Consider the following 12,126-nt stretch of genomic DNA (forward strand, 5'->3'; position numbering starts at 1 on the left):
CGTCATTTAGATCCTAAATTATGAGGTTTCAGTTAGTTTAAGCCCAGAAACATAACAAGAACTTACCTAAGTAAAATCATTAATCATAACTAAGAAAATTAGAAGCAAGAGAGAGAAAAAGGTTGACCAACCCTAGTTAAACAAAAAAAAAGTTTCCATTAGTTCCCGCCCCGAAATATGAGATTTCATTAGTGGGTTCCTTTTGCCCATCAGGTCCCTAGAATTCAGTCAGTTTCTTGATTTCCCTATTATGAACAAACCTAGTGTCACTAGAATTTCAGTAGATTATCATGAATTACTTATGTATATGTTCCAAATCAAATTATCATGTTCGTACTCAGTTTATCGCATGAGTTTCAGAACCCTAGACTTGTATTTCTTTAGTTCTTGAATTGCACTTGCTAGGTCAGATATTTCAGTTATTCGGTTATACCTGCCTCATTTATTAATGAATCATTGTTAGATTAATTGTTGCATGCACAGTTTCCATGTTCAATTTTGAGTTGTCTAGTATTAAAGAAACTTAGTCATAATGTGTTAACCACTTAATCTATTGTGAGTAGCATAATATCGAGTTGGACTAGAGTTCAGTGTACCCCTATAGTCTTAGAATACTAGCCACGTAGGTCGTAAGTCCCCTCTATAGGCATCATTTTAGTGATCACGCCGACATGCCTCTAAACCTCTGGCAGGGTATATTGGCACCTATCGATAGCGGATATAGATCGGACTCCACATTTTCACTCATGTGATTTTATCATCAGTTATTAGTAGCTCCCACAGTTAAGTCAGATTCTATTGCATCTAGCATTTATCAGTACATTCGGTATTCAGTCTGAGCATGTTATAAATTGATCATTGTGTTCAGTTAGCTCAGTATTCAATATCTATGTCATGTTCAAATTATATCATTGCTTTGTTGCCTTGTTCACTTATATGTTAATTATTTGAGATTTATTCTATCTAGCATGCTCAGTACCTTTCAAGTAGTGACACATACTTTGGACTACATCTTCTCATGATGTAGGTTCAGGTTTTCAGCATCCAGATCACGCTTAGATCGGTTACCGATCTTCAGTTCATCAGCATTAACGGTGATTCCTCATTCTTCAAGGACTAGTGATATGTTCATCTTTATCACTTTTAGTTTTTAGTTTCAGTTTTGCTAGATCTAGTTGGGGCATGTCCCAACATTTCTAGTCTGTTTAGAATCCTATTTAAGATATAGTTAGATTCAGCTTAGACTTTCGAGTTTGATATTTCTTTGTATTGAAACTCTCAGATTTTATATATTCAGTTAGTATATAGGTATTCTCCATCATTTCAGATTTACTTATGATTAACTTCTGCATCAACTTTATTTCTCAGTTTATCTTTAGTATGCTTATGATTATGCTAGTAGGGTTATCTTGGGGTCACTTGTAATCCTAGGTCCCGTGTCCACATTCAGGGGGTAGACTCGGGGCGTGACGAAAAAACTTTACACTTTCAAAGCTAAAAAAATACCACTTTTTGAAATATTTCAAGTAAGGATCGGATTGATTTCATATTTCAGCGAGTTTACAGTGTTTAGCATTCTATTGATCTACATGTTGGAACTTTTCATGACATGTTTGAGGAATCTGTAGTGGCAACGATGAGACAAGCTATGGTTCTCAAAGGAGCTTTCAGTCTGATACTCACCACAGTTGGTAGGAACAACAAGTGGTTTTCTTTTGGTGTGTTCGGATTGAGAGTGGAACCATGTGGTTTTTTTTCCGTAAACAAATAACAGAACACTTAGTGAGCCAATGGATGAAGAGGAGAATAAGGATATAACATTTTTCTTTTCTGTATTGTTTCTGATTGCTGAGAAAATTAGGATATTTCAAGTTTGTTTACTTATTCATTTATGTTGTTGTCTCGTATTTTAATTAATGATGAGTTAATGGCAAAAAAACACACCTCAAAATTATACTCGGCATTTGTATTCCTCAAACCAGTTTTTCGTCAATGGAATCGGTGCCTGATCGATGAGTGAGATAAGCCGAAGGATTGTAGAATTGGTTCCAAATACAGATTTGATACCGATTAGTTTTCCATCATTATTAACACATAAAATACTGTAATCTGAAGAACTCAGCTCTCTCCCTGCAGATTCTAACTCATCAGAGACAAAAGTTTGATCGCCATTGGGAGGATTATAATTGTGTGACAGTGAGGTTGTTGGTTTTTTGATAAAGAAATTAAGAAAATACCAGAAAGACTTTTGAAAGAAAAAAATACTGCAAAATTGTCAAAGAGAATTATTTTATGAATAATTCATAAACATACATTTATATATATAATTCCTAACAAAAATTAGAAAAATACGCTACTAACTTATCAGTAAAATTTAAACAACAAATTAAAGAACTAACTCCTAAATTCAAGTCACATATGACTCTAATAAGATGATTTAAAAATCCTAAACGTAGCTAACTAATTTATTACTGCAATATCTTGAGGCATATTCTCAACAAAGGTCATCTTGATTGAGATTTTGCTACTGCATATGAAGGTTAAGGCTATACACATATTTTATGGATTGATACCAAAACCTTTGTATCATACAGAAAAATAATGTATAGAAGAGGATGCATGGGCTGCGTGGCTACTTGTGTATAAGAATGGCTGCATGATCCCATCTGTCTGCAATTGCAATGGTTACAGCCACCAGGCACATGCTTGATTCACATCTGCCGTGGATTTCACCGCCAACACTGTATTGTTATTAAATTAGAGGCCACATAGATACTCAAAAACAACACATAAGATTTTGTTTATACTTTGATAATGAGGTCAATACGATCGCATCCTTCAATATCTTACAATTGAAGTCTCTAGCAATTTGTTGTCTCACCAAATCAACTTAATCTGTTTCAGTGTTGGAATATCTGCAAAGCCAAGGGGAATCTCCTCGAGATTGTCACACCAGCTTATAACAAGTGTTTTGAGCAGAGGAAAGGATTCCTCTGAGGCATCCCACCTTGAGATATCTAAGACACCAGTTTCAAAAACTTTAGTTTATATGAATGTGATATCTCCGAAGCATTACTCTTCTGATTGACGAAATAGCCTCCGACACTGAACCGTCATGCTATACGAGTACTCATAAGTAAGGAAAGGTGAAGCATTTGAAGCTGGGTAAGAGTCAAATTTTTGACAAATTTCTGCCGAATCTTCATCCCGAAAAAATGATGTTGAGCAGTTGAAGATTAGGACACCTCTGTAATAACACATCAACCCTATCACCTTCATGAATTACAACTCGCCTTAAATGCTCAAATTTTCCAATTGAGAGGATTCTTCAAATATTCCCGTCTTATTGTTTTCCCATTTCAAGTCTAATTCAGATTCACCAATCTCAACATGCCTTAAATTTTCCATTTTCCAGAAAATCGCTTGGTAACACGATAAACTTGGATAAACCCTCCACAATTAAAGTTTCTAGATGGGGCAGATGTGGTACTGAATGAAAATAAAATTCTTTTATGGAAACTGTGAGGTACTTTGATGAATTAGTGGTTTGAATGTAACTGACGACAAAGCTCTCACTCCACAAGAACTCAAATCCAAGACCTTAAGAAGTCTCACTTCACTAACCAAACGGATGGGATTCCAACCATAAGATTCTGCTCGATTTGTCATTATCAGTGACCTCAAGTGTTTGTGGAAAGGCTTCGGTAATTTGGAGCCCAAAGATGTGAACTCGGAAAGCGTTTAATTGAAACTGAAGCTCACTCGACTTTCCTTCCATTGAGAATGTTGAAGCTGTCTATAATGCCCCTTCGCTGCCAACATAAATTTTTCTTCTCTTCTCTTCTCCAAACAAAATTGTGGCAGTACTTGACCTTACCGTTGTATTTTATATCTCAAACCATTACAAAGTTACTGCTAATGAGATCCATCAAGTAACATTCAGCTGCCTCTTCTATTAATCACCCAGATTCAATGTTCTGCACAAAGTCTTTTGCTATCCATAAACTTATCAATTTAGACACTGGAATTATTGTATTGTCCGGAAACATCCCCATATAAAGTAGTCAAGGATATAAACAATCAGGTAAGTTATCGTAACTCAGTTGCATTGTTGACAGACTATATTCTTCAAACATACCAAGATAGGAAAGTAGAGAATTCTTACCCTCATTCCACCAAGATTCTTCGTTTTACTTATTTTTTATCATTCCAGCTACCAAGACAACCATTAGAGGCAATCCTTTGATTTCTGCAACTGCTTGACTCACATCGTGCAGTTCTGGCCGACAATCTTCCTTTTGAAACACTTTTTTCCCCAGTAATTTACAACTCTCATCTAGTGGGAGGAATAAAAGAAAATAAGAATCGGTATGGTACTTGACTTGTCTACCCACTTCTTCAAGTCGAGTTGTTACTACTATTCTGCTTCTATTTTCCAAGGTCTGGAAAAGAAAGTCTTAAGTCATCCCATGCCATACAATCCCACATTTCATCCAATACAATGAGATATCTCTTGCCCATTAAGTTTTTCCTCAACATGTCAGCAAGGATATCATCCCTATCTCCCTCGTCCTTGGAACAGGTAACTTGACTAAAGATCTCTTGTAATAGCTCTCTCCAGTTATACGTTTGGGAAATGATGCACCATGCTCGAATATCAAAGCGTGAAACAATGATGTCATTATTGTACAACTTTCTAGCAATAGTCGTCTTCCCCTGTCCCCCCATGGCTACAATAAGGATGACATATAGCTCTCTTGTCCCTCGAGTCAGATAGTCAATTAGTTCTTCTACTTCATTCTCAAAACCCACTATATCCTCATCGTTCACGGGATTGCTATCTTGAGTTCGCAGATGCTTCGATGATTCTACCACCGAGAAGGTCTTAAGAGGAAGGTTCTTAAGCCTCATGTCCTTCACTTTCACACGAATATGCTTGATCTCTTTTATGATTGCAGGAAGCTAACAAAATAAATGCCAAAGAGCATTATACTGAACAAGAATAGAGTCGATAGATACGTCCGCTTGATATGCCAAATTTACATTACGCCTCTGAATATCTTTAAGAATTTCATCATTATTAAGAATCTGTGAGCAATAAGAATTCAGCCATGGATGAAGCCATGAAGTTCTTCAACTGGGAATTGAGAGAAAAAGAAATACAGAAATAAGATTGTATTTTGCAGAAAGATTAATAATCCATTCATCACTCATGAGATGCTTATATACATGTGTTTTAGATGAATCAATTAATCTGTTAGAGAAAGAAAATATCTAACTAACTACCTAATTAGTTATCTAACTAACTATAATGTCATTAACTATAAAATGGAATCTAACTAACTAAATGAAATAATTGATACACATGCTTTAATTATGATTGTTAATACCCCTCCTCAAGTAGAAGGTGATGATTTCACAGCCAACTTGTGCAAAATAGCTGAATGTTTGACGCCAGTGAGTGCCTTGGTAAGGATATCAGCAAGTTGGTCAGAAGAAGACACATGATGCATAGAAATGAGACCCTCCTGAACCTTATTGCGTACAAAATAACAATCTACCTCAATGTTTTTAGTTCTCTCATGAAACACAGGATTACGAGCAATGTGGATAGCAGATTGACTGTCACAATGAACACTAATAGGAGAAGAAATAGAAACAGTCAATTCAGTAAGCAACCTCTGAAGCCAAGTCAATTCTCCCACAACCTTTCTGAGTGATCTATACTCTGCTTCAGCTGATGATAGGGAAACAGTCTCTTGTTTCTTAGACTTCCAGCTAACGGGGCTATTTCCAAGTAATACTAAATAGCCACTGACTGATCTCCTTGGGTCTGGACATGATGCCCAATCTTAATCAAAAAATGCTTGAACTGTGCAGTCAGTATCCTTAGACAAATGAATACCTAAAGTAATATCCTTTTGGAGGTATCTAAGTAGATGATAAGCTGCTTGTAGATGTGGAGCTCGTGGATCCTACATTGAATTGGCTTAAGTGTTGTACACTGAAAGCTGTGTCTAATCTAGTATTAGTTAAGAAATTCAACTTGCCTATCAACTTTCTATATAAAGTGGGATCAGACAAAGGAGTTCCTTCATTGGCTCTTAATTTAACAGTAGGATCTAAAGGGGAAGACAAAGGTGTACAATTGAAGCAATCATATTCTTTGAGCAAGTCTAAAATAAACTTTCTCTGAGAAATGAGTACTCCATATGTTGTATCAAGAATCTCCAAGCCCAGAAAATAATGAAGTGCTCCAAGATCTTTGATTTTGAAAGTGTTCTCCAGGTACATTTTCAGTTGTATAATCTCAGTTGTGTCTGTGTCTGTCAAAATAACATCATCTACATATGCTGCAACAAATACTACCAAGGATCCTTCCTTTCTGTAAAATCATGAGTGATCATAATGTGAATGTGATTAGCCTCTGGACGGTAATGCCTCAGTTAGTTTAGAATACCACTGCCTACTTGCCTGTTTAAGACCATAAAGAGACTTTTTCAGCTTACAAACCAGTCCTGGATTAGGCACCTCAAGGCCTGGAGGTATTTTCATATAGACTTCTTCATGAAGATCTCCATTAAGGAATGCATTATTAACATCAAGTTGAAACATGCCCCAACCTTTCTTTACAGCACATGCTATTAAAGTTCTCACTGTAGTCATTTTAACCACAGGTGAATAGGTCTCAGTATAGTCAATTCCAGCCTGTTGTGTATATCCTTTCACTACCTGTCGTGCCAACAACCTTTCTAAGCTTCCATCTGCTTTATGTTTAACTTTGTACACCCACCTACATCCAACTGCTTGTTTGTTTGGTGGTAAAGCAACAAGATCCCAAGTGTTATTAGCATACAATGCTTCAAATTCTTGTGTCATGGCCTTTTGCCATGCAAGATTTAGTGATGCTTCCTCATATGATGATGGCTCACTGTCATGACAAATATTCTCAACCAGTGACTAACTATTAGATGCAATGACTTCAGGAGATATATGGTGGTGTTTGGTAAATAGTGCAGTAAGAGACAAGTTGGTGTTGAGTTGTGTGTTTTGTGTGTTGGTGTTAGCTGATTTCAAGTTAGGAATGTTAACAATATAGTCTTTCAAATGTGAAGGAATTTTATTTTCCCTATCAGACCTTCTCTGTACTATTGTGGAAGTATCATGTTGAGATGGTGTTGAAGATGTAATGGCAATGGTAGAAGGTGTATTAGGATTCTCAGTAGTGTGATTAGGTAGATGAGAAGGAGTTGTATCAGTCAAATTGTCACAATCATTTACATAATTTTTATATGAGTCCAATTCAGTATAATCAGGAGATTAAATAGACTTCAAAATAGAAGGAAAATAATTACTGTCAGGTGATAAAGTGAAAGGAAAAACATGTTCATGAAAAATCACATCCCTGGAGATGTGTATGTTCTTTGTAGCCAGATTCATTACCTTATAACCTTTTGTTCCAAAAAGATATCCCAAGAAAATATGTGGAGTGGTTCTTGCGCTTGTCTCCAAGTACTTTGGGGACAATAGGATAACAAAGGCACCCAAAGGATCTAAGTTGATTGTAGTTTGGTTTCTTTTTGTATAATATTTCATATGAACACTTATTTTTCAAGTGACTTGAGGGAATTTTATTAATAAGATGTGTAGCTGTCATAACACACTCTCCCCAATACCTTATAGGTAGTTTAGATTGAAACAAAAGAGCTCTGGCTGTTTCCAACAAATATTTATGTTTTCTTTCCACTACACTATTTTGTTGTGGTGTGTGTGGACAAGTTTTCTGATGAATAATCCCTTTGGATAAAAGAAATTGGTGTGTTTCATTACTAGTAAATTCCATCCCATTTTGTCTGTTCCAATGCGCTTGATTGTAGTACTAAATTGGTTTTCCACCATAGTTATGAAATTTTTCAAAACCTGTAGAGCATTGATCTTGGTACTTAAGAGATGTGTCCAAGTTGATCTGCTGTAATCATCTACCAATGTAATGAAATATTTGTCATTGTCATAGGCGGATACATGATATGGTCCCATAAGTCAATGTGTAGTATTTCAAAAATGGATTTGGTTTGGCTTATGCTATGACTAAAAGGCAATCTTTGTTGCCTTGCCATTGGACAAATGTTGCAGATAAAAGATTGTTTGGGAGAAAAAATGATTGGTAAGTCAGTGATGCTTTTCATTTTAACAAAAGGTACATGGCCAAGTCAATTGTGCCACAGTAAGTCTACATTATCTCCAGCAGTACTACAAGAGTTGTGATCAGACAAAATTAACATTATTGGAAGAAGATTAACACTTAAGAGGAACAGAATTAGAAATAGATTTGCAAACACCATGATATTTGTTTGTATTGAAAATAGGCATTTTGCATTGATCTGTAGGACAAGAATTGGCAGAAAATGAAGTACATGCTTTATTTTTCATGGAACTAGAAAGCAGACTATTATTAGGAAAATAGCAAAATATTTGACATGTATTGATTCTATCAGAAGTCTTCAGGCATTTTGTGCATAAGAAGTAAAGCCCATCTCTACAATTACCAAGAACCTGAGGCCTCTTCACTAAAGGGGCCTGCAACAGACACAATGCATTAGCGAACATGACTATGCATTTCATAGTAGTGGTCAGGGAATGAACTGAAACCAGATTATACTTAAAAGAAGGCACATATAATACTTGATGTAAAATGATGTTAGATGTGACTGGTACATCTCCAAACTCTGTTACTTTAACTTTGTATCCATTTGGAAGAGAAACTAGTATAGGAAAAGGTAAGGTTCTAATATTGATTAGAGAGTTTCTATTAAAGGTTATGTGGTTTGATGCTCCTGCATCAATGATCCACAAATTAGCACTTGATCCAAAACATTTGCATGAAGGATTGTCAAAATCAGTAGAGGAAGAACAAACCAGAATACCTGCAAAATTCACTGATCCAACAACCATACTAGAAGCATTATTAGCATCAGCATCTTCTCCCACATTCTCATTCTGGAATTGTTGCAATAGGTCCATGACCTTTGTTATCAACAGCTTTTGCATTCAAATAAACTGAACCTGTACGCATTCGACCAATAGGCTGAAATTCTCTTTGTTTTTCTTCTTGGATCAACAATGAGAAAGCCTGACCCATGGAAGGGAGTGGATTCATCATGAGAATATTTCCTCTCACCTGTGTATACTTCATTTAACCCCATAAGGAATTGAATTAGACGCCTATCTTGCTCAGCCTTGTGCATACCATCCTTTGCACCACACACACAAACACAACTACAATGATTTTTCACATTCAAAGTATTCAATTCTTCCTACAACTTCTTCATTCTTGTGTAATAGACAGTGATGTCTAAAACTCCTTGTATGAGATCATTGATTTCCTTTTGGATTTGGTACAATTTTTATCCATAGGTTTGATCATATCTATCTTCCAAATCCTTCCAAATTTCAGCAGAATTGTTTACATATTCCACACCGTCTGAAACTTCTTTGATTAATGAATTCAGAATCCAAGATATTACCATGTCATCACACCTTTGCCATTGATGTAATTGAGGTTAATTAGCATTTGGTTTCTCACAACTTCCATCGATAAAACACAAAATTATTTTTCACTAACAAAGCCCTCATGACACCTCTTCTCCAAGATCTATATCCTGTTGTATCAAACTGAACAGGGACAAGCATCATCCCTGGATTATCCGAGGGATGCACATACAAAACACCATTAGTATCACTTCCAGATGTGTTAGTTCCCTCAGATGTGGATGTATTATCTTCGATAGCCATGGATGTGCACAAAAAACTTATTGTGAATTACTCGACAAGGAAAAAAAAAGAAAACAGAGGTGAACCTCAGAATAGAAAGCTGTGATCAAAAACAGATCTGGATCAACACAGAAACTTCAAAACTTGTTATTAATTGAAGAAATCAATCAAAACAAATATCCATAAGCCGAAGAAGAGATCAATTAACCTTGCCCTGATACCATATTAAGAATCTGTGAGCAATAAGAATTCAGTCATGGACGAAGCCATGAAGTTCTTCAACTGGGAATTGAGAGAAAAAGCAATACAGAAATAAGATTGTATTTTGCAGAAAGATTAATAATCCATTCATCCCTCATGAGATGCTTATATACATGTGTTTTAGATGAATCAATTAATCTATTAGAGAAAGAAAATATCTAACTAACTAACTAATTAGTTATCTAATAAACTATGATGTCATTAACTATAAAATGGAATCTAACTAACTCAATGAAATAATTGATACACATGCTTTAATTATGATTGTTAATAATCATGTTTATGCTTTCCCTTTGCGACATCTCTGAACACAGATGTTTGACATGAAAGATCTTCCTCTAAAGTACAAATATGGGGCCTCATCAGAAATGTGAACTTGATTCAGTTTTCAGCATCTCTTTCAATTTCCTTAGAAGAGAATCAAGAAAGCTCAATCCACCAACTGTGGGGATTGATGGACTGTATTGTAAGGATTTGTGCCTCTCCTCCACTTGTTCTTTTAGATCTTTAATTTATTGCAATACTTGTATCATGGGAAGATCAATCTTGCTAGCATCATCTTTGATTTGGCACATCACTCAGAAAAACCTATCTTTTCTAATACTTCATTCAACCACTTGCCATTCATATCATGAATTGGCACATCAGTCAGAAAAACCAATAAGAACTCTATTGCCACATCAATATTTCGAGCACCGACAAAGTTCTTACGCTTTGCCCGTCGAAGATACATCAGCAGACTGTGGAGATGATGTGAAAATATCCTTTTGGTAATTTCTTGTCCTTTAAAGTTTTTGATTTTGTATACTTTGAAACCTTCAGTTCACGAAAAACAATCTTCTTCATTTCCATCTCCACTAGCACAACAAGGAATAGTAGATAAGGAGGCTTACTCTCGATTTTTAATACATCGTTTTCATCCTCATCAACCCAAAGAGCAAGACAGAAGTGTCCAACATTTTCAGCCATAAACATAATTCGAGTCTGCAAACCTTTCAACTTCACATGGTTGATGTAACCATTAATTATTGTGTCATATAAGTATCTTAGAAACCTTATTTTCTTTTGAATGAAGAGCAATTGCCTTAGATATCTATCTGTCTTCTGAAGCATTTTGATTTCTTTAATAAAAAAAGGGTCAGGCTTGACTAGATATCTCGGTGCATCACTTAGATGCTTGTCGAGGTGATCCATATATTCTAACAGATAGATATCATCGGTCAGCTCATAATTCAACCTTGAACTAGTATTACCTTCAATGAATTCATGCAATGTTGTTAATTGCCTTTCCACATTTATGTTAGTTCTGCATTTCTCTGGAATTCGACCAAAAAAAGATTGAAGCATTTCCACAATCAATGTGGCTTTCTCTTTTATTTTGACTAAGGAATTAGGCCAAAGAAGATGACTGTATTTGAGAAAAGTTTGAAAAATCATAGCTCCATTTCACGTGTCTCAATTTGATCAATCTCGACTCTATTCACATCATGTACACTTTATCTTTCTTAGGTGATCTAACACATCGTCAATGCCATTTCAAGACATATTCAGTAGAAAATCCCTGCAAGTTCACCAACTCTTGAAATATCAGTTTCATCATCATACTTATTCTATAAGTTGGAAGGTTTCAAGTCAAAAGTTGAATCATATCATCACTGTAAATTACTATCAGTAACATTTACTAACTTCATAATGTAATTTATTATGCATTCAACCTACTACCCAACTAAAATTAGATGCTCAAATTTATAGGTTTAGGCAACATGTGATCATTTTTCGTTCAATCAAGTTATTAAAATAAAACATAATGAATAGTAGTTGTCATCAAAATGGACTAACTAATAATTCAGCTGTTGCACCAAGCAAATCAAAAGTTAATATATCTTACAATTTGTGAGTGTTGATTGATCTTCTTTTGCCTTTTTGTATCTTTAAGTTGTGATCAAATCAAATAAAAACTATTCTTGATAACTAAATATAAGATTAGAAAAATATGTGTATTGATAAAGATTTGCAGTAGGAGAATGCTACCGAAAAAAGGACTGGATCTAAATACTACCAAAAAGTCAATGGTTGTTTTATTTAATGAAAAAT

General features: G+C 35.3%; 2 pseudogenes; both read right to left on the bottom strand.

The window, feature by feature from the left end:
• Positions 1-2,419: 2,419 nt before the first annotated feature.
• On the bottom strand, positions 2,420-9,792 carry LOC138337084 (uncharacterized; annotated as a pseudogene).
• Positions 9,793-10,077: 285 nt separating this feature from the next.
• Positions 10,078-11,577, bottom strand: LOC109119057 (uncharacterized; annotated as a pseudogene).
• Between the last annotated feature and the right edge of the window lie 549 nt (positions 11,578-12,126).

Source organism: Solanum lycopersicum, chromosome 12 (assembly GCF_036512215.1).
Source record: "Solanum lycopersicum chromosome 12, SLM_r2.1".
Lineage (NCBI taxonomy): Eukaryota > Viridiplantae > Streptophyta > Magnoliopsida > Solanales > Solanaceae > Solanum > Solanum lycopersicum.